Source organism: Quercus suber, unplaced genomic scaffold, assembly GCF_002906115.3.
Source record: "Quercus suber isolate HL8 unplaced genomic scaffold, Cork oak 2.0 scaffold_198, whole genome shotgun sequence".
Taxonomy (NCBI): domain Eukaryota; kingdom Viridiplantae; phylum Streptophyta; class Magnoliopsida; order Fagales; family Fagaceae; genus Quercus; species Quercus suber.
In genome coordinates, this window is record NW_027069656.1 from 847,392 (window position 1) to 870,662 (window position 23,271).

The 23,271-nt window shown below is 36.9% G+C and overlaps 1 pseudogene; it reads right to left on the reverse strand.

Annotated features, from left to right (window-relative positions):
- Positions 1 to 13,452: 13,452 nt before the first annotated feature.
- On the reverse strand, positions 13,453 to 17,613 carry LOC111999659 (cytochrome P450 71A1-like; annotated as a pseudogene).
- Positions 17,614 to 23,271: the final 5,658 nt, after the last annotated feature.

The window sequence follows — 23,271 nt, forward strand, 5'->3', positions numbered from 1 at the left end:
AACTCTCGGAGTGAGCTTCTTGATTGGAGTATGCGACTGGACCTACCTGCGACCTAGTCGCCAAAACAGGGCAACACTGTTTTTGAAAATTTTGACTCTTTTGTAAAAACAAAACACTTTCCAGAAACAAATTAAAACACTCAAAAATCTTTTTGTGTTTGATCAACACAGATTGAGTTTGTGAAAACACATTTAATCAAGTACAATCACACAAACGAATATGGCATTCATTGAACATAGACTTGTGTGTTATGTGTAGATATCAAAAATGAGATAGTTCTTAGTCTAATGTGAAACTTCAATGATCAATTCAATCAAGGCATACACAACTAGCACTAGATAATGTGACCTATCTCAATTATAGAAACATGCATATATGACCTCCCACAAGCATTTGACAACAATTCTTTGAAGCTTTTCGTTTGACTCCATATTCAACATATCATTTGCACTTTTTGAGCAAAGAAAATCTCCTTTTGAGATTGATGCCTGAAATTTTTGACATTTCAATTGATGAGTTAGCCTTTGGCTTTTTGGGCATCAAACATTTTATTTTGGTCACTTTTCCTTTTTTCTAGTCGAATACTAGTATATGCGACAGGTTTTTGCAACTCTATATCTCTTTTCATTTGGAGATTTACATTTAGGGAGCTCTTTTAAGCATAAAAATAAAAAGTGGGAAGATATATAGGCATGAGTCTATGCATGTCTCAAGATCAACAAAACCATTCACTAGTCATTCATGACAGGGTTGAAGATCTATTTACAATAGTCACATAGATTTCAGAATTTATTCCACAATGATATGAGTGCATGAGAGACAAGTTAAGCTCGTTAAATGCACAAAGCCATTAGTACAAAGGTACAAGGCAAAACATGCTTTGAGATAAAAACTCAACAAAGTCGATCAAACTTTTTGGATTTTCTACTTTTTATTTGTTTTTGGAATTTTGACACAAAAGCAGTAAAAGATTGATAAAAAACATAGCATAAAAAATGTAAAAATATTTGAATAAAAGACAAACACACACACAAAATAACAACCTAAATACTAGCAAGAAGCACACAACCAAGCAAATTCGCAAACATGGGAAGAATTGATGCATGGACATGTTGTAATACTTATGCATGAGTACCCTTTGTCACCCACACATCACGTGCGTTTGGGGGTGATATCCTTGACAGATCGGGTACGAGAGTTGGGACTATCAAACCTTCTTGTGAAGCTTTCCAGGCAATTGGTGAAGGCACTGATCATCTTAATTACGTCCATCATTCCTGGATCACGGTTTTGACTTCTTGGTTGCTCACCACCCTAAGACCTATTGTCGTTTCTTCTTCCTCATGACTGAGGAGCACTTGCGTTGTTGTCTGCTCGCAGCTTTTGAAAGTTGGGTCTGGTATGTCCTTGCAATCCATAATAGTGATAAACATATTCTGTTCTCAAACCCTGTTATGATCTTGGAACTGATCTCCCTCTAACTCCATATCTGGATTCTGATTGATTACGAGACTTATTTATCACCCGTTGTTCTGCCACATTCTTCTTCTTCTCAGCTTTAATTTTCTTAGGACTGGACCTATCCACAGTCGTTTCCTTTGCTGTCACAAACGTCACTTTTTTGGTGACTTTGGTTGACGAGCTACTTCCTCCAGTGTATCCTAAACCGGACTTGTCTAAGGCATGTTTCTGAGATGAAATAACATCATCCAATTTCCTGGAGGAAACTCTATCTACCTTGGCATGAGGTTGCACTACCTCTTGCTCAAGAAACCTCACTTTTGTGTAAGCTTCTGATAGCTCACTATTTAGTGCTTCAATCTCACACTTTGCCTCCTTGTATCTTACCAGCAGACTTTTGTAGTCTTCCTCGGCTCTCTTCATCTTCTTCACAGCTGCCTTTGCTACCTTTGTATACTCACCCGATTTTTCAAGAAGCAAGGTGTAATTCTTTTGAAGACTAGATGTATCTTCTTCTTCTTCAGCCTCTGATTCTTCAACAATCCCAATGGACTCCAAATCAGAATATTCACCAAGTTCCTTCACAAGTGAACCCAAATCATCTGATGACTCCACATGTGCAATGATCATGAATGCGGAGTAGTTTCCTTCTTTGTCACAACTCTCTTCAGAATTAGAACTCGAAGAGTCTATATCATTTAGCGTTGAGGCATACGCCTTGCCTTTCCCTCTCAAGAAATTTGGACACTCTTTCTTGAGATGCCCATGGCCATTGCATTCAAAATACACAATGTCTGAAGAAGATTGAAAATCCTTCCCTTCTTTCCTCGTAAGTTCTTTCCTATCACCTCTTGAAGCTGAAAATTTCCCTCTGTTGAATGGTTTCCCATTGTTCTTCATCTTCAGAAATTTGCGGAAATTTTTCGCAAGATATGCTACTTCCTTCTCCACTCCGTCTTCTTCGGAATGATCATCCATTCTTTCAGCAATGGTTTTAAGAGTAGGCGATTTACTCGTCTTGTGAGAAGGTAGTCCCAGCTCATAAGTTTGGAGAGACCCTATCAACACTTGGATTTTGATCTCATCCAAGTCTTTGCTTTCTTCTATAGCTGTAACCTTTGCTCTAAAACTTTTAGGCAAGGACCTCAATATTTTTCTCACCACCTTAGTATCTTCAATCTTCTCCCCAAGATTAAGTTTAGCAATTACTATTTCATTAAGCTTCTTTGGCTACGGTCATATGAGAGATCCTGTGAAATTCATCAGGAGACATACCACAAAAAATAGCATTTAGAGCTTTACTGTTAGCATTGGCTGCTGCAAGAGCTGCCTTATCCTAGGTGGATTTTTCAGCCTCTGGCCTGGTTCAACCTATTTCAACCGCATCCCACACGGTGTCATCAATAGAGCGTAGGAATGCCCTCATTCTAACTTTCCAGAAGGCATAATTGTTACTATCAAAAAATGGTGGAACATTTAAGGATTAAGACTTATCCATCTCAAAAAGGGTCAAGAATCACACTCAGGTATTTAACCACAACAAGTGTACCCACTCTGATACCAATTGAAAGTTCAAAATGTGTCTAAACACCCTTCAACGTTTAGACCCTAAAATATAAAATATCAATTCAAACTTATAATAAAACAATTAATATGCGGAACATGAACGTAAGCCAAACACAGAATTGATGACTAATCTATGCCAAATATAAACACATCCACAGCAGTAAATAAAAGGCAAAGATAAAGGGAAGGAAGATGAAAACACACGAACAACACATGATATGTTATCAAAGAGGAAATCGAAGTACTCAGCGTAAAACCTCTCCGCTGCCCTCCAAGCGGTCAAATAATCCACTAAAGAATGTAGTTGGGATACATGAATAGCAGAAGACCCTCCAAGCCTAATCTACCCAAGTACCTAAGCCCTCCAAGCTTCTTGCTCCAACGAGGTTACGCTAAACCTATTTCTTCTTTAGCTTCCCAGATTCTACTACTAGACCATAGCATCAACCAATGTATATTGGTTCCTTCCAAGCTGCTTCCCTTAGTACCAAATGAACCTTCTCACAGATGTAGGTGTGGTGAGATAAGGATTTGTTCAATAACCTCTCAAGGGTATGACAATAGAGAAGAAGAGAGTAGAGGAATTTGTAGAGTCTCTAAGGTAAAGATTGGGGATGGGGCAATCTTGTTTTTCTCTAGGGTTTCTCTCGCAAATATTCTCTCTGGAAGCTCTTTCAAATTAGTGGGTATAAGGGTCTATATATAGTGGTGTGTGTTTGGAATATGAAGATTCAGTTTTTGCCAAACAGGGCTGATTGGCAGTTTGACCTCACGGCTTGTCCAAGTGGCGAGTTCAAGTTGATACATAACGGCCAAGCCAGCTTGGGAATTATGTCTTGTAGTGCGACAGCTGGCGCAACCCTTCAACTTCCCTGTGTGCTTCTCACATGCCTGCATTTGGCGGCTTGCCAGTCGTGACTCAGCCGCGAGTCCTAGCTGTGAACCCCTACTTTCTTGCATATACTTAAGCTTTTCTTCACCTCTTATCACACACTACCCTTACATTAATCCCATCTAAATACAGGGTTACTAAGTGCTAAAATACAAGCAAATTGGCACGGAATAAAGCCAACGAGATGGTTGATAAATTTCAACCTTACAAAATCAAACACACACATGGAAGAGAGGAGAAATCTAATTAAATTATACTTTGCAAGCATATGAGTATAGAATGAAACATCACTTCATTCACTTAAGAGCCTCATAAGGAGAAATCTTAACATTAGATTAATTTTGTCTGGTATATATATACCACTCTCAGATTCTTCTGCAGCATCCTTTAGTTAGGTAAAGATAGAAAATTCTCAGCAATGGCACACAGAAAGACCATTCACTATGTTACCCCAAACCTAAATAGGAAAATCTCAATGCTTCTGATGGATAATCTCCTTGCTAAATTACTAATTTTCCCAAAAATTAATTCTTTTAATAAATTATGAATTTAATCATTTAACTATTTTTCTAACACTCTCTCTCATGTGTGGGCTTAAACTCTCCCTTAATAAGTAAGGCTCAACACGTGAGATTTTTAACATTTTAAATGAGAAATAGAGTAAAGTCAAGGATCAAAAACCTAGGATCTCCTCTCTTGATACCATGATTGTTAGGTTCTAAGGTCTTAGGATTTTATGTATTTAGAACTCTAATTTGTAATGTTGGCAAACCATGATCAAAACAATGTATTTAGTCTTGTTTAGACTTGCTCAAAGTTGGTTTATTATTGTAAAGTTGGAATTGAGTGGCTGCAGAAGTACTTGGGACTTTCGGCCTGGCTCGATCGATCGAAAATCGCACAGGTTGATTTTTCTGCAGAATTTCCAACTCAGCCCTAACTCATTAAACGTTTAGGGTTTTATGTTTTTACCCTAGGTATATAAGGTAAAACCCTAGCCACGTTTTTAGAGTTGCTCCAGTTGTATTATTGCTCATACATTGCTGTTTTGTGTAAATCTCTTGTGAGATCTAGATGAGCTATCCTTTACACAAAGCTTAGGGTTTTCAAGTTAGAGATAATATCAATATCTTGATGATCAACTTGGTTGCTACCATTGAAGCTTAAAGAATATCAAGCGTGGGTGCTTGTAGCTGATTGAAGAATCCAAGAAAGAAGGAGTCCGTGGATTTGGAGCTTGCACGTGGTCATGTCAGTAAGTTCTACTGGTGGGTAGCATTAGGAAGTCAAGCGGGGAGCTTGTAGTCCTTCTATATGAACTTCGATTCTTTCGCATAGTGGATTCAGGTTTACCTTGAGGATAGCTAGGTCAAATCCTCCCTAGGTTTTTATCGTATGGTTTCCTGGGTGATCATATCATTGTGTCTTTTATTATTCCGCTGCTTTATTATTTTGATATGATTATTTGATTGCTTTAACCTAGAATTGCATAATTTGACTAAGTAACAACTTGGTTAATTAATCTAGGCTAACCAATCTGGTTGTTCTAAGGGGTCTAAAACCGTTCAAGTGGTATCAGAGCAGGTAGCTCTTTTGTTGGAGATTTCTTGATCTCTGAGCTGATCCTTGACCCCTGTTGTCATGGAGTATGGACACTCTCTGTTTGTTCCTCCTTACTTTGATGGGAACAACTATGCTTATTGGAAAGTAAGGATGAAAGCATTCCCAAAATCCATTGATGAGAGAGTCTGGAATTCCGTTGAGTACAGATGGGAGAAGCCCACTACTCCTATGAGTGAGTGGCAAACTTCTGAAAAAGAAGCAGCTGGCGTCAATAGCAAAGCTATGAATGCCATCTTCAACGCTGTTTCCATGGAGGAATTTAAGAGGATCTCTAATGTTGAGGTTGCTCATATTGCTTGGAAAATCCTCCAAACTGTGCATGAAGGCACAAAGGCAGTTAAGATCAATAAATTGCAACAATTGACTTCTAGATTTGAAAGCATTAGAATGTCTGATGATGAATCTTTTGATGAATTCTATGCTAAATTAAATGATATTGTCAATTCTGCTTTTAATTTAGGTGAAGTCTATGATCAACCTAAAATTGTTAGGAAGATACTTAGATCCTTAACTGAAGACTTTAGACCCAAAGTGACTGCCATCACTGAAAGCAAGGATGTGGACTCCATCCCTGTTGATGAGCTTGTAGGATCTCTTCAGTCCTATGAGTCTGACCTACCTAAAGTGAACAAATCCAAATCAATGGCTCTTAAGTCAGTTGATGATGTTGATGGTGGTGGATTTGATGATGAGCTCTCTGCTACAGAGATTGCCTATCTTGCCAAAAATTTTAAGAACTTTCTTAGGAATACAAATAGAAAGGCAAGAGGTACTTACACTGCTGAACCTAGAAATTTTAGGAAGAATGATCCCACTAAGGTTAACAATTTTGAAAAACCTAGAGAAAATTCTGGTCAATCTTCTAATAACTCTTTGGGTCCTCAGTGTTTTGGCTGTCAAGGGTATGGTCATGTGAAATCTGAATGTCCTACATTCTTAAGGACTAAGGGTAAAGCTATGGCTGTAACCCTTAGTGATAATGAGGTTTCTGATGATGAGTCCGGTGGAGACGAGGATGGAAACTTCATTGCTTTCACGGCTACTGCTATAGTCAATGAAGGCATATCTGCTGAAGAGAACCCTTCTGATGGGGAACTCTCTGAAGATGCAGATCTTCAAGAGGCCTATAACAAACTTTGCAAAATTGCTGCAAAGGATGCTATGAAAGTTGATCTTGGCCTAAAGAAAATTGATTCTCTTGAGCTTGAAAAGAGAAATTTGCTTGTTAAACTGTTTGATGCAAATGAACTTTTGAATAATGTTAAATCTGAGAATATGCTTTTGCTTGATAAAGTTAGAACTTTGGAACATGATTTATCTGTTGCTAGATCTGCTAGTTCTAAACTTGATCACATGCTGAATGTTCAAAAGTATCCTTCTGATAAAACTGGGTTAGGATATGTTGAAAGCATCTTTGATACTGGACCACATTCCACTACTTTTGTTCCTTCTTCTTCTTCTGGACCTTCTGTGAGTGAGGTTGTGAGTGATACTGTCAAACCACCTGTGAGTGAGGTAGTTAAACCTGTAGAAGTTTCACCACCTAAGAAGACTAGGGTAGACTTAAGAGAATCTAAACCTAAGGAGCCTACCAAATCTAAGGACAAGATGCATGGTAAACCTGCTTGGGTTTGTCATTATTGTGGTAAGTCTGGACATATTCGTCCTAACTGTTACAAGCTTCAAGCTGATAAGAGAGCAAATAAACCAAAAGTGCCTGTGCCTCAAGCACAAGATCCTATGGCATTAATTGGTGAATTGGTAAAGGTGTTAAACCTTTATTCCAATCATGGAGTTGGGAATCACTCAAATGTGAATAAGAACTCCAATGCTCATGGTGCATCTAAAAAGTTTTGGATGCAAAAGACTCGAAATAATTGAGTCTTTCTGACATGGTCCTTGTGCTTCATTGCTCTATTCTTTTGTGACCATTGTTCTTTGTTTTTTTTGTTTTCTTTGTTCTAGGATTTGCATTGCATTACATTCATGCATTTCATTCTAGGATTTATTTGTTTTCTCTTAAAAAAAAAAAAAAAAAAAAAAGGAGAAAGCAAAAATTATGTTTGACACTATTTTTCTTGATTTTTGAAAAACAAGGTTGGTCTATCTTTTTACACATGTCATGTCTTGTGTACCTTGTTTAACTTTGATGAACTTATTCATTGCACTTGACTAGTTGAAACTTTGTAGTGCATGTTGTGTGGGAAAAATGTGTATGGTTCTTAATCACTTTGTCTTAATCATGAAGTCATATGTTATTTGACTGTCGGACTTGATTCTTTTGAGAAAGGCATAAATAACCATCTCACTACTGTTCACTAGCCAATCATGAACACCTTAGTGCATATCATAAGATTGTGTGCTCGAGAAAGTGTAGCACATGCACAAAAAGAACATAAGGTGTAGCTTCAAATTAAATTAAAACTGGTGTATACTATTAGGCTTGATGCCAATTCACTTAATTCAAACCAGTGTGTACTATTAGGCTGAATGCCAATTCATACAAATAAGAGCCAAAAATGCAAGAAACTTACATGATTGCAAACTTTTGTTCTAGGAAATGTGGGAGTTTTAGGATGTAACTCTTTAGGTGATAGTCTCTTTTAAATTCTATGTGATGAATTGTGTAGACTTTGTGTTTGATTGCTATTCACATATCACCTCACATGTATCTTAAGTTTTTGCTAGTATCACACACTACACAAGTTACTTTTTGTTAAACACTGTACATGCTAGTGTGTGTGTTTTTGGTATGACCAACCAAGTTTGAAAATATCTTGAGATTTGTTCATAACATATTTGTTGCTTGAGAAAATTCAATGGGAGAATGATTGAAACTTGTTTTTGACAAAATTTGGGTTTAAAAAATTTGGGTTTTTGAAAAAGCATTCCATGTCATACTCATGCATTTTGCGTTCATTGTTTAATGCTTTGAGGAGTTGTTTTTCAAATTTAGGTTTGTGTTTTTCAAAACTGGATTTTTTCTCAAAATTTAGTGAGCCTCTGCCCATTTCGATCGATCCAGTCTGTTTTTCGATCAATCGAAAAAGTTTTTTAGTTTGTTTCAAAATGACTGGTTCATTCGATTGATCGAATGTAATTTTCGATCGATCGAAAATTGTGGAGAAGCTTTTTTAAAAGATCAGATCTGACTTTTTCAAACATTATTCAAACTTTTTCTTTCTCTCTCCGACGAGGCAAGCCAAATATTTCAGTTTTTTGTTGTTTTCCTCCGAAGTTTTTGCAAAGTTTCTCTTTCCTCAAGCCGGTAAGACTCTTTTGCCCTTCCTTTTGATTTTATTTTCATGTTTTCATGCATAAATCCATGCATTTAAGGGAGATTTTCGGACTTTGCATATTGGGATTTTTTGATTGATTCAAGCTCTATTTTGTGCAATTGATCATTGGGTTTTTGTGGGGACACATCATAAACATGATTCTTGCTTGTTAATTTGATCAATTTTGAGTTTGGTGAAAAATTGAAAATTCTAGGGTTTGTTCTTGATCCGATTTGGGGCTTTTGTTAAATTGGGTAAAATTTGATGAAATTGGCTTGTTGTATTGGTGAAATTAAGCATTATAATCCTTGTGCTAAGTTTTGTAATGCTCAATTCATCAATTTTTTAAAAAATTTCAACAAATGGTTTTCAATTTTTGGGGTTTTTGATAAGAAATTCCCTGCTCAAGCCAATTTTGTCAATCTAATCTCAATTGAACTTAATTGCTTACTGCATTAGTACATGCATCATGGCATTTTATCTGTTCATGCATCATATAGATTTTTCATTCTATTATTTTTTATGCTAACTTGCAGTTTGTCCTTGGTTTTGTTTTCTTGTGTTCTTTTGGTTTATTCTTTGTGTCTCTGTCCTTTCCTTAGCATCATGCCTAGGAAGACTAGAGCCCGTAGGACTATTCTCTCTTCTTCTCCATCCCCTACTTCCTTTGACTATGAGAGGTTTCCGAGTGAGAACAACCAAGAGCTTTTTGAGAAACTTTACCTTAAGAGAAAGATTTGGGCTGAGCGTTCTGTTCTGTTAGATGAACTTGATCCTGCCATTAGGGCAAACTTTAAGCGTCGGGCTGGTTACCCTTGTTGGACATTTCTGATCCTCCTCCACCTTCTGCCATGATTAGAGAGTTCTTTTCGAACAACTCTATCCGCATCTATGATTCCAACACTTTAGTAAAGAGTTGGATACGAGGCGTAGAGTACACCATTACTCCTCAGGTAGTGGCTGATGCTCTAGGGGTATCATTAGTTAGGAATCCTATCTATCCATATGACGAGTCTCCCGAGCTGAGCGACGTTTTGTCTTACATCACTGGGACTTCTGTCCAGTGGGGTTCTGATCCTAGGATCACTTCTGCTGAGCTCTCCGGGTTGCACTATCTGTTCTTTAGGATAGCGTGTCATTCCATCTGGCCTATTTCTCATGTTCACACCATTCCTCTTGAGAGGTGCGTATTTTTGTACGCTCTGGTTACTGATGCTTCTATTAGTTTTCCCCATCTCTTTCTTCGTTCTTTGAACGATGTTTATAGGAGTTCATCTACTTCTCATGCTCTTGTTCATCCTATTTTTATTCATAGGATTTTGCTCTATCTTGACCTTAGTGACTTCCCTTCCTCTGAGCCCGTTCATGTGATAGCTCCCATAGGTGCGTCTTTTCTTAAACAGAGGGCCGCTCATCTTCGAGCTGGTTCTAAACACCCTAGGTCTGAGCCGTCTAGTCGCGCACCTCCTCCTTCTTCTTCTGCAGGTCTTGCTGGTGAGGATGTTCCTGATCCAGTTGGTGATCATGCTGCTGCTGCTGATGTTCCTCCACCTCCTTCGACCGACTTTGATGTTCGTCGTACTCTGGAGACTGTCATAACCGTTCAGGCGGCTCATGGTCACATTTTGGTGGACTTACTAGATGAGATTCGTGCTCTCCGAGCCGATTTAGCGCGTCTTCATTCACCCTCACCACCTCCTTTTGATGGCGACTCATGATTGCTCTTTGGCATTCCGTCACAAAAAGGAGGAGTGGAGTTTTGTCTTGTAGAGGAGTTTTGTTGTTAGGGGGAGATTTTTTTTGTTACTTTTTGAGAGCTTGTGGAGTTTTTAGATTGTATCTAGGTGCTTCACTTTGTATATCATTTTTGGAGATATTCATGTTAGGGGGAGTAACATTGATTGATATACATGTTTTTTTTATTGATTCTTGTTGATTTGTGATTCACTGCTTATTGATTTTTATTTATGAGTTGTTCATTCATATATGTCTTTATTTTGTATTGTGTGAATCTTACAAGAATGTTACACCTGTTATTTTACTCTTTTCTGTCACACATGTGTTTATGCGTTTGTTGAGTATTTCAGGAATATACAGGTTGATTCAACTAAGCTGCTGTCTACACTTGCAACCGATGGATAGTAGTTAGGGTTGAATTTGAAGTTTATGAGCATTTCTTTGTAAAGGGCTTTTTACTTGTAAAACTTTGAGCTTTTAATTAGGGTTTTGTCACGGATTGCCGAAGGGGGAGTTTGTTAGATTCTAAGGTTTTAGGATTTTATGTATTTAGAACTCTAATTTGTAATGTTGGCAAACCATGATCAAAACAATGTATTTAGTCTTGTTTAGGCTTGCTCAAAGTTGGTTTATTATTGTAAAGTTGGAATCGAGTGGCTGCAGAAGTACTTGGGACTTTCGGCCTGGCTCGATCGATCGAAGAATAGACTCGATCGATCGAAAATCGCACAGGTTGATTTTTCTGCAGAATTTCCAACTCAGCCCTAACTCATTAAACGTTTAGGGTTTTATGTTTTTACCCTAGGTATATAAGGTAAAACCCTAGCCACGTTTTTAGAGTTGCTCTAGTTGTATTGTTGCTCATACATTGCTATTATGTGTAAATCTCTTGTGAGATCTAGAGGAGCTTTCCTTTACACAAAGCTTAGGGTTTTCAAGTTAGAGATAATACAATATCTTGATGATCAACTTGGTTGCTACCATTGAAGTTTAAAGAATATCAAGCGTGAGTGCTTGTAGCTGATTGAAGAATCCAAGAAAGAAGGAGTCCGTGGATTCGGAGCTTGCACGTGGTCGTGTCAATAAGTTCTACTGGTGGGTAGCATTAGGAAGTCAAGTGGGGAGCTTGTAGTCCTTCTTTATGAACTTCGATTCTTTCGCATAGTGGATTCAAGTTTACCTTGAGGATAGCTAGGTCAAATCCTCCCCAGGTTTTTACCGTGTGGTTTCCTGGGTGATCATATCATTGTGTCTTTTATTATTCCACTGCTTTATTATTTTGATATGATTATTTGATTGCTTTAACCTAGAATTGCATAATTTGACTAAGTAACAACTTGGTTAATTAATCTAAGCTAACCAATCTGGTTGTTCTAAGGGGTCTAAAACCGTTCAATGATAAATTATCAATTCTCTCAAAAGCTTAAACTTAAGAATTGGTATCATCACACTATCACTTACTCTCTTTCAACATGTGCTAGGGCCATGGGCCAAGCACCCACTTCATCTTGGCTAGGTGCTCCAAATTCTCATGAGTTTGAAACAATGCCTCACCCTATATCATACTTCAAATGTAAGCATAAATCCAGTTTAAATCCATCACAACCATATTAACGGTACTACTAAAGATTTGCAAATACACCCTGCATAGTTCCACATCCATCCAAGATGCAACCGACACTCCAAAGATAATAGGATAACTCCATGCATATCCTGTAAAATTGTACTGGGATGGGCCCCAGGTGCCCTAGAAAGGCTGGGCCCCAAGCCTCACAGCACATTATGTGACTTTGTAAAATAAGACCGCACTAGCTTGAGTAGCCCAAGCAAACCCCTTCCGATCGTCTCTAACCTGGTTGGAAGCGTCATTGCTCGGAGACACCCTATACTCGGCTGCCCAGTAGTGCCTACGAGAATGTCGCTGCCGAGTGGGCTTCCGAAGGTGGGAATTAGTTCCAATGACATTACCACCGTTCCCGACAGAACATCCACTTTGGGATGATAGAATTGGACCCCCATTCACACTAGTAAAGGGGGTAATCATAACACCTTCACTTATCTTAGCCTATAAATAGGAAAAGAGAATGAGGAACGGGGGTTGGCCAAGTAGAGGTTAAGCCAACTATCCATATCTTAGGTACGCACAAAAATTATTAGGAGAATTCAACTCATCTACCATGACATGGCGGACTAATGGACAGTGTGTCTCAATGGATGAGGCAAATAGGCAACTACCAAAGGTCCCCAATGAAAAAAGACCTCCAAATTTTTACTAATAGATAAATCTGTGTACTAATGAACGTATTAATTAAGTCTCAAATATTCACCAATAAATAAAAAATAATATTTTTTTAATCAAAGAAAAATTTATTAAAGAAAAATATTTTCATTGGAAGAGGCAATGTCTATTTGTTTTTCTTCAATTTTAAATTGTGGAACTCATTTAATCTCTCACACAAAAATATTGAAAGAACTCATTAATTTCCTTCCAGTAAATAAATTTATACTCAAATTTGATTTAGAGAGTTTGAATATCAAACATTCACCTTTATAGCAAAAATATAATCTTGTTCATATTATGTAGAAATATACATGATTTTAGTTCTACATATCAGTTTGGATATCAAACTTAAGATTTGGATATCTCTAAGGCAAAACATTAATATTTTTCATGGTATATCAAAATCGTATTTTAAAAACACTATTTTGATTCTACTAGACAATTTGGATATCAAACATTAAGTGTGTACAAGGTCAATCTAATCTATAGAAACAACTTGAAAAAGCTCCAATTGCATTTGGTCTGTTTACGGAATATTACATCAATTCTTTTGCAACCACATTTAATTTTTTTGCCACACACCATGACATTCTCACCAATAATATCAAGTAAGTATAAAGAACTCAAATCATTCCCATCCTTCATATGTTTCTAATAACCTTGTACACCGTGAAGTTTTATTTTGTTCTGAATTATTCAAGCATTAACAACATTGATGTCTACTAAAATAAAACAAGAAAAAGAGAAATAACAAAACGACAACTTTGACTTCTTAGTTCTTAATTTGGAGTACAAAGCTGGTACTAGGAGAAGAGGAAACCTCCTATAAACAGTCATTCCATATTCCTCGCTCATATCTAGGTCCTTCATAACTTCATCACCAGGCAACTTCCAATTGAAATGGTATAAAAGATTAGCAATCACATATTCAGCTGCTGCACTCCCAAATGCTATTCCTGGGCAACCCCTTCTCCCACTACCAAATGGGATGAAATGAAAGTCATGACCTTTGAAATCATTAACATGGTGATAACTTGAGCACCTTACCATAGACTTCCCTTCTCACTTCATCCGATCTATCATAGAGGTCTATCTTGATTCGGCGTCCTGTGATAAGCTCATCTTTCCTTCTGCTATCACGCGGATTCTACGCCACTTTTCTGTTCCCTTTCCTGTGTCCGACCACTTCACACACATATCTGCCATAGACGCCGCTACCGTAAAACGTAGTGAGGCACAGTTCAGGTCGAGACAGCCAGGTGCCACTCCTCCTTCCCGTTCGACGCCATCCAGATTCACTCCTTCTACATCTGCTCCTTCCTCTTCGAGTGATGTCTCCCTTGGTGATATTATGGCGCAGCTGCAGCGCATGGACACTCGTCTTGATACACTCTCTGCTGAGTTGTATCAGGTGAATGTTCGTGTGGGTCGTATTGCACGACGGCAGGCGATCATGGGTAGATTTGCTCCAGAGGCTACTCCTTCACCATCTACTCCAGCAGCGTCAGAGTCTGAGGATGATGAGGATGATGAGGATGATGATGATGATGATGATGGGGATGCTAGCTCTACCGATGAGATATCTTCATGACACTCTACCCTTTGTCACTCGTGACAAAAAGGGGGGGTAGTTTTGGGCTATGAGAGTAGTCATCTTAGGGGGAGAGTTAGTATAGGGACATTTTTGATAGGGGGAGTGTTATCATATTTTTGAGAGATGTAGTGAGGCTATATGTATTTTTTCTTATCTCTTAGATACATTGGTCTTGTATATGAGGTCCTTTGACTATTTTTACATACATTGTACTTATCTTATCTCTTATATATGTTGATGTATGTTTCTTTCACCTCTCTCTTCATGTGTTGTTTCTTTTCTATCTTTATACACATGTTCTTTATACTTGTATGCAATCTATTTATTTCTGTTTCACACAAGATGCCTTGATGAGTTTTGTTTAAAGTGTTTCAGAAATATAGGTTGTCAAAGTCTACTTACCATAAGCTCTCTTCTTGCAAAGTTTTTTGTTAGGATAGATTTTATTGTATTCAACAAGTGAATATGAGTTGAGTGATTTATGACTTCTCTCATATGCTCATTTGTTTGTTGTGGTTTTGTCACGGATTGCCAAAGGGGGAGATTGTTAGGACATATATATTTTAACTTGTTTAAGAACATATGTCACTTAGTTATGTAAATTGGCTAATCCTTTGACAAAACGCACTTTGCTTGTAATTGGGTAGTTCTAGGTGTTTTTAATACTTCAAGAAACAATGTTTCAAGGTCAAGTGTTGAAGTCATCAAGTCTGTCCAAGAGAAAGCAAGTTGAAGTGCAAAATTTATAAAGCTCGACACCTCTCGACAGCTACCTCGACACCTGCTATCTGTCGAGATTTAAAAAGTCAGATTTTCAATCTGATTTTCTTAGGATCCGTGAATATGTTTTTGGGCCTTCTTTTCTTCTAACCCTAAACATATAAAAGGATTATTTTAAGAGCCGTTTTGGGTGGCACAAGTTGCATTATCATTGAGCAATCTCTGTTTAAGCAAATTGTGATCAACAGACGAAGTTCTTGACTTAGTTCATCTTCCATCAAGAAGTTGTTGTGTATTTACACCATAGGGTTTTGTAACCAAGCATCTTCCTGCTATTCATCAGAAAGGATGATCTGAAGAACTTTGCAGCCAACCATTCTTCCTCAGTTGGTGTTCTGAAGTAGCGTACTTGGATCCGCGCATTGATTAGTCACGTACTTGGGAGCCGTGCATCAAATGTGGAGACTGTCATTACAGATCAAGTCCAATTGGGTATTGGGGTAAGGGTTCAACTGTAGGTTGATAAGGTACTTGGGATTCCTTTACTTGTAACCACTTGATTTGATAATAGTGAAGTTTCGGGAGTGGTGACCTGAAAATCACCCGGTGAGGTTTTTGCCATTAGGGTTTTCCCCATTCGTAAACAAATTACCTTGTTATTTATTTTCCGCTGCATTTTTAGTTGATTGGTGATTTGTTTGTGCTTCCATAAAATTGCATGATTAATTGATTAATTAATTACTGGGCTAAATTAATTAATTAGGGTTAATCACAAGGGGTCATTCAGATTGTGACCTATCAAATGGGATGAAATGGAAGTCATGACCTTTGAAATCAACTGGGTTTTTGTTGAACCTCTCTGGTAGAAACTCTTCTGGCTGGTCCCATAGTTTTGGGTCCCTTTGTATTGCCCATGCATTTACGTAAACTGTCACTTTCGAAGGAATGTCATAACACCCCAATTTTACATTGGTTGAAGTTTCACGAGGAACTAAAAGTGGAACCGGTACATGTAGTCTCAAAGTTTCTTTAATGATACATTTCAAGTACTACAAATGGGTGATATCAGTCTCATCCAGTTTTGATTTCTTCCCTGCTACTCTTCTTACCTCTTCCTGGGCTTTCTTCATCATACTCGGATTTTTAATGAGTTCTGCCATTGCCCATTCTAGTGTTGTTGCAGTAGTATCAGTTCCTGCCACAAACATGTCCTGCAGATTATAAAAAAATTATCAACTTTGTTATGGTCACAATTTTCTTTTAATAATTTATTGAGATGATAAGTTGTAAGTAGTGAACAGTTACTTTTACATGAAAGCTAATATTAACATCACTTTAATTTTTTACCACTCACAAACTGCCATGTTAAAATAGTTGTGGAACTAGTAGTATCCCTAAACTTATTCAAATATTATAGCTTTAGAAGGCTAAGTGTGATAGGGTACTCTTGTGTGCAATAAGAGAGAGAGATATATACCAGTATGACTGCTTTGAGATTCTCCTTGGTAAGCTCAATTTCAAGCATACCCTCCTTTTGAAGTCTGAGGAGAATATGCATAGTCTTTCTTATCTTCATCCACGTTCAGCATCTTATACTCTTCAATCAGTTGATCAAATAATGCATCCATCGCTCTTAAAGATGCTTTCAAACTTGCAACCAAGCCTGTTAAATTATCCATCCATCCCAAAGAAGGAAAAAAATCTCCAAAACTAAAAGCCGTAAACTGCATCATCATCTTTTTTGATAACTCTCCAAATGTACTCTTACCATCTTTTTCCCCAAACTTACTTCCAAGAACACATCTTGAAGTAATATTGTTGGAAATAGCAAGCAACATGTCACTCAGATTAACTGGACCTTTATTGAGACATGTATGTATCTGGTTGACAAGTAGTGTTACTTCTTCTTCCCTTACAAACTGAAACGATTGCACTTTTTTCAGGCTTAGAAGCTGAAGAATAGCAATTTTTTTTGTATGTCTCTAGTAATCACCATAGGGTGCAAATCCCACATCTATACATCCATAAAAAAAGATATTGGCAGCTGTGGTTTTTGGTCTATTTGAGAAAGCAATATCATGGGTTTTCGTCATTTCTCTAGCCATCTCTGCAGAAGAAACCAAAAGAGTTGGAACATGGCCCAAGTACAAGAGTATTAGAGGGCCATACTTACTTGATAGCATTCGAAGAGAGCGGTGAGGCAGTGTACCAAGCTGGTGGAGGTTGCCTATTATTGGCAACTTTGGAGGTGATGGAGGCAAGTTAAGTTTGCCTTTGTCACCTAATTTTCGGAGTCTTAGAAGTAAGAAAGGTAAGAGAAGAGTATAAAGAAAAAGAGCCAACTTTGTCACTCCATGAAGCTCTTGCCACCATTGCTGTGACAGTAATGATAGGAAAGCCATTTTCTGGTTTCAGTTCACTGCATGAATGTATGTTATCTTTAATATTTATGGTAGTTTTTCAGTCTCAAACTTTGACCATTTGACATCATGAATTTCAAATGGATAAGAAATGGACAATCATCAAGTGTTCGTTTTGTAGTAATCCTGCACCGAGAGGAGACAAAAGTTTACTGTATTTGAAAGGTACAAGAAGAAAACTTGCTTTTGAATTCCAATTCTTAGCTGATGAAGGATGAGATATTGTCATAGTTAGAAGTTTTTTTTTTTTTTTTTAAGGTAATTTTTGGAACTGTAATTTAGGGTTATATTTACTTATTTTATAAGGTTTTCTTACCAAATGAGAGTCTTATATATTGTTAGAATATTGTGAGAGTATAAGTACCCAATGGGCATAGGTCCATAATTATACGTCACTTGTATATCAGGTCTTGTCTACCTATGTAAGGCAGACCATTTTACTTAATTACACACCGTTTAATACACAATCTTGCAAACTCTAAAATGGTATCAGAGCTTCCCAAGATCAGCTTGTTGACATATTTACTAAGCCTTTTCCACTAGAACACTTTCATGTTTTAACTTCTAAACTCAAGTTCACATCACATCACCTAAGATGAGTCTAGGGGACTGTTAGAATATTGATAGAATATAAGCTCAATGGGCTTAGCATATAATTCTAGGTAAGTTGTACTCACACCTTACTTATATAAGACAGTCCCTTCTACTTTATTATACAGTTTAATATATAGTCTTTCAGACTTTAACACAACTAGTCATCAACCCATGCGATGCACGGGAAAGTTATCGATAATAAGATCTAATGAAATTTAAAAATAGGAAATTGAGTTAATAATATGCAAATCATTATAAAAATATTAATGCATGGTCAAATTGATATATGACTAAAAAAAAGGATGTTTGTGTGTGTTTTATGTGCATCGGAAGTAGAGGAATTTATAGAACGTTGCTTCTCATGCAAATATAAGTTTTATACTAAAGATACAAGCAAAATTGTACAAACAAATTGATTCCTATAAAACAATTTCATGCTCAAAGTTATACAAACATTAATCTAAAGTAAACCCATCCAAGCACCGAGATTCAAAACTTTAACACTAACCTTAAAATAATATCAACCATTTCAAGCTTTTAGGAAAAATAAATCTTTGGTCACAATATAACCATTCAACCACAAATTCTAAATACAAAGAAGGAAATATGTGAATTGAGAACATGCAAATACATGAAGAATAAGGTTAGAGAGAGAGAGAGAGAGGTACTGTTGCCGTGGTGAGGTCGATTTCCCTGCTACAACCCCTAAACTTCATGTATTAGAGAGTTTTTTTTTTTTTTTTTTTGATGAAAACACCATTTTAATCCCTACATTTTGAAGTTATAGTCAATTTGGTCCTTACATTTTGGTAATAGTAAATTTGGTGCCTGTTATTTTCAACATGCATTTAATTTGGTCCCTATCGTTAACTCACTAACAAAAAATGCTTACATTGCAAATAGTTTGCATAGTTGGCATGCTTAATATTAAAATATTAAATAAAACGCTGATGTGTCTAAATTTTAGTGGCTAATGTGGCCCCATCAGTGCCTAAACTCTTTTTTCTTTTCTTTTTTTTTTTACAATAAAATGATAGAAGTATATTTAAAAATAAAGAAGAAAATAATACAAAGATTTAGCACCTGAAGGTAGTACAAGTAGAAAAAACCAACTCAATGGCTATCAACCTCAGGGAAAAACCTAAAGAATAAAAAAGAAAAGTTAAAAACAAAAAACAAAACTAAAAATGCTACCAAAATGTAGGGACCAAATTGACTGTAACTCTAAAATGTAGGGATTAAAATGGCATTTTCTCCTTTTTTTTTTTTTTTTTTTTGGGAGAAAAATGTATTAGAGAGATTGAAAGAGACAATCCAAATATAAGAAATATATAGAGTTGAAGTTGAGGAAAGGATGTAGAACATTTATTAATTTTCTTGGTAACAATCATATATCAATATATGAAAGGTTGTATAACATCAGACCATAATATAAATAGTAGGGGTGTGCAGCCAACCCGCCAAAACCGACCCGACCCAACCTAACCCGCCAGGTTGAGTCGGTTTTTAGGGCTTCATGAGTTGGGTTGGGTTACAAAAAAATTTTTGATGGCGGGTCAGGTTGGGTTCGGGTCATAAAATTTCAAACCCGCCAAACTTGACCCGACCCACCCATATATTTAATATATATTTAAAATATATTATATAATTAATATTTCTCTTTAAATAACCAGCTCTTTCTATCATATTTTAAAGCCAATTAGTTCACACAAATCCTAGTAAATTATTATTGTTGTTTAGTCATTAGTGTTGTTTACCTTTAAGGAGTTACATTGATACTAATCTTTGGGTTTTTTTAATATATTTATATTTATATTTTTTTCTTAATTTAATAATAATATTAATAAAAAAATTGTCCAACCTATGGGTTCAACCCAACCCATGTGGGTTGGGCTGGGTTGAGTTGGACTTATATGATGGGTTGGGTTGGGTCAAAAAGTCCTCTTAACCCGACCCATGCACACCCCTAATAAATAGAGTCTATCATGGCAATGCAATAGGAAGTATGAATAAATGTTGAATGAAAATGGCAAAGAAAAATATTGGTAGCTTAAAAGATTGACATGTATCCATAATTGTTTTCCACATGGCATTATTTGTCACATCATACCTAATAAATGGAAGAAGTTACAACAAATAGAGGAGGTGAGGAGGTTGTAATGTATTGGTGACTATTAGAATTCCATATAATAGCGGCATTTGAAAAGTTTGAGTTAACGGAGAGACACATGATGGAATTGGAAATAAAGTAATATTTGAATTTAAGGAGATGCTCAATAAATGTCAATTGGTAAATCTAAAAATAAAAAATAAAAGATGATATGGGGCTGATGTGCCTTAATTGAAGCGTAGCAACAATAAATACTACGCTTCAACTTTTAGATATATATAGATATAGATGTATATTATAATTTATTAAAATTTTTTAAAAAGACAATTAATTTTATGGAACTTTTATTTCACGCTTAACTCCTTGTGAATTGCTATAAAACAAAAGTCAAATTTTTTTTTATTAAGAAACCAATTCACTCTATTCAATAAACTGATTGCGGAGGTTATCATTTCAAAGTTCTTACACTTGCAGAGGTTCTCATTTCGAAGTTCTTATATCCCTTAGCAATTACAGTGTCTTACCCTGAATGGTTTTAGACCCCTTAACCCAACCAGATTAACCTAGTTAATTAGCTAAGTGATTAACTTAGTCAAATTATCCAAATCTAGGTTATCACAAATAAACAATCATATCAAGATATAAAGCAGCGAAAAAAATAAATAACACAAGATATGATGACCCAAGAAATCACACGGTAAAAACCTGGAGAGGATTTAACCTAACTATCCTCAAGGTAAACCTGAATCCACTATATGAAAGAATTGAAGTTCATACAAAAGTGATGAAAAATTTAGACCCCTTAACACACAACCAGATTGAGTAGCCTAGTTAATTAGCCAAGTTGTTACTTAGTCAAATTAAGCAATTCTAGGTTAAAACAATCAAACAATCATATCAAGAATATATAGCAGCGGAATAATAAATAACACAAGATATGATCACCTAGGAAAACCAAACTGGTAAAAAACCTGGGGAGGATTTTACCCACCGATCCTCAAGGCAAAACTGAATTCACTATGAAAGAATCAAAGTTCACACAAAAGGACTTACAAGCTCCCCGCTCGACTTCTTAATGCTACCTACCAGTAGAACTTACTGACACGACCCCGTGCAAGCTCCGAATCCACGGACTCCTTCTTTCTTGAATTCTTCAATCAGCTACAAGCACCCACGCTTGATATTCTTTAAGCTTCAATAGTAGCAACCAAGTTGATCAACAAGATGTTGAAGTAATCTCAATCTTGAAAACCCTAAGCTTTGTGTAAAGGAAAGCTCCTCTAGATCTCACAAGAGATTTACACAAAACAACAATGTATGAGCAACAATACAACTGGAGCAACTCTAAAAACGTGGCTAGGGTTTTGCTTTATATACCTAGGGCAAAAACATAAAACCCTAAACGTTTAATGAGTTAGGGCTGAGTTGGAAAACTGCAGAAAAACGCAATCTGATCGATTTTCGATCGATCGAATCTATTCTTTCATCGATCGAGCCAGACCAAAATGCCCCAATGCATCTACAGTCTCTCGATTCCAACTTTACAATAATTAAACAACTTTGAGCACACTTTAACAAGACTAAACATATTGTTTTGATCATGATTTGCCAATATTACACATTAGAGTTCTAAATATATAAATTCCTAAATCTTTAGAACCTAACAAACTCCCCCTTTGGCAATCCGTGACAAAACCCAAATTAAAAGCTCAAAGTTTTACAAGTAAAAAGCCCTTTACAAAAATAATGCTCATAAACTCAAATTCAAGCCTAACTACTATCCATCGGTTGAAAGTGTAGACAGCAGTTTTGTTGAATCAACCTGTATATTCCTGAAATACTCAATAAACGCATAAACGCATGTGTGACAGAAAAGAGTAAAACAACAGGTATAACATTCTTGTAAGATTCACACAACACAAAATAAAAACATATATGAATGAACAACTCATAAATATAAATCAATAAGCAGTGAATCACAATGCAACAAGAATCAATGAATATAACATGTATATCAATCAATGTTACTCCCCCTAACATGAATATCCCTAAAAATGATATACAAAGAGAAGCACCTAGATACAATCTAAAAACTCCACAAGCTCCTCAAAAACAAAAACAAAAAAACTCCCCCTAGCTGCAAAAACTCCTCTATAAGTCAAAAACTTTTAACTCCCCCTTTTTGTGATGGAATGCCAAAGGGCAATCACAAGTCGCCATCAAAAGGAGGTGGTGAGGGTGAATGAAGATGTGCAAAGTCAGCTCGCAGAGCATGAATCTCATCTAGCAAGTCCACCAAAATCTGACCATGAGCCGCCTGAACGGTCATGACAGTCTCCAGGGTGCGACGAACATCAAAGTCGGTCGAAGGAGGTGAAGGAACATCAGCAGCAGCAGCATCATCACCAACTGGATCAGGAACATCCTCACCAGCAAGACCTGTAGAAGAAGAAGGAGGAGGTGCGCTACCAGAGGCTCAGACCTAGGGTGTTTAGAACCAGCTCGAAGATGAGCGACCTTCTGTCTAAGAAAAGATGCACCTATGAGAGCTATCACATGAACGGGCTCAGAGGAAGGGAAGCCACTGAGGAAAACTAATAGAAGCATCAATAACCAAGGCGTACAAAAATACACACCTCTCAAGTGGAATGGTGTGAACATGAGAGATGGGCAAGATAGAATGACAGGCTATCCTAAAGAACAGATAGTGCAACCCGGAGAGCTCAGCAGAAGTGATCCTAAGATCAGAACCCCACTGGACAGAAGTCCCAGTGATGTAAGACAAGACATCACTCAACTCGGGACACTCATCATAAGGATAGACAGGATTCTGGACCAAAGGTACCCCTAGAGCATCAGCCATTACCCGGGGAGTAATGGTGTACTCTACGCCTCGTATCCAACTCTTTACCAAAGTGTTGGAATCATAGATGCGGATAGAGATGTTCGAAAAGAACTCTCTAATCAAGGCAGAAGGTGGAGGAGGATCAGAAA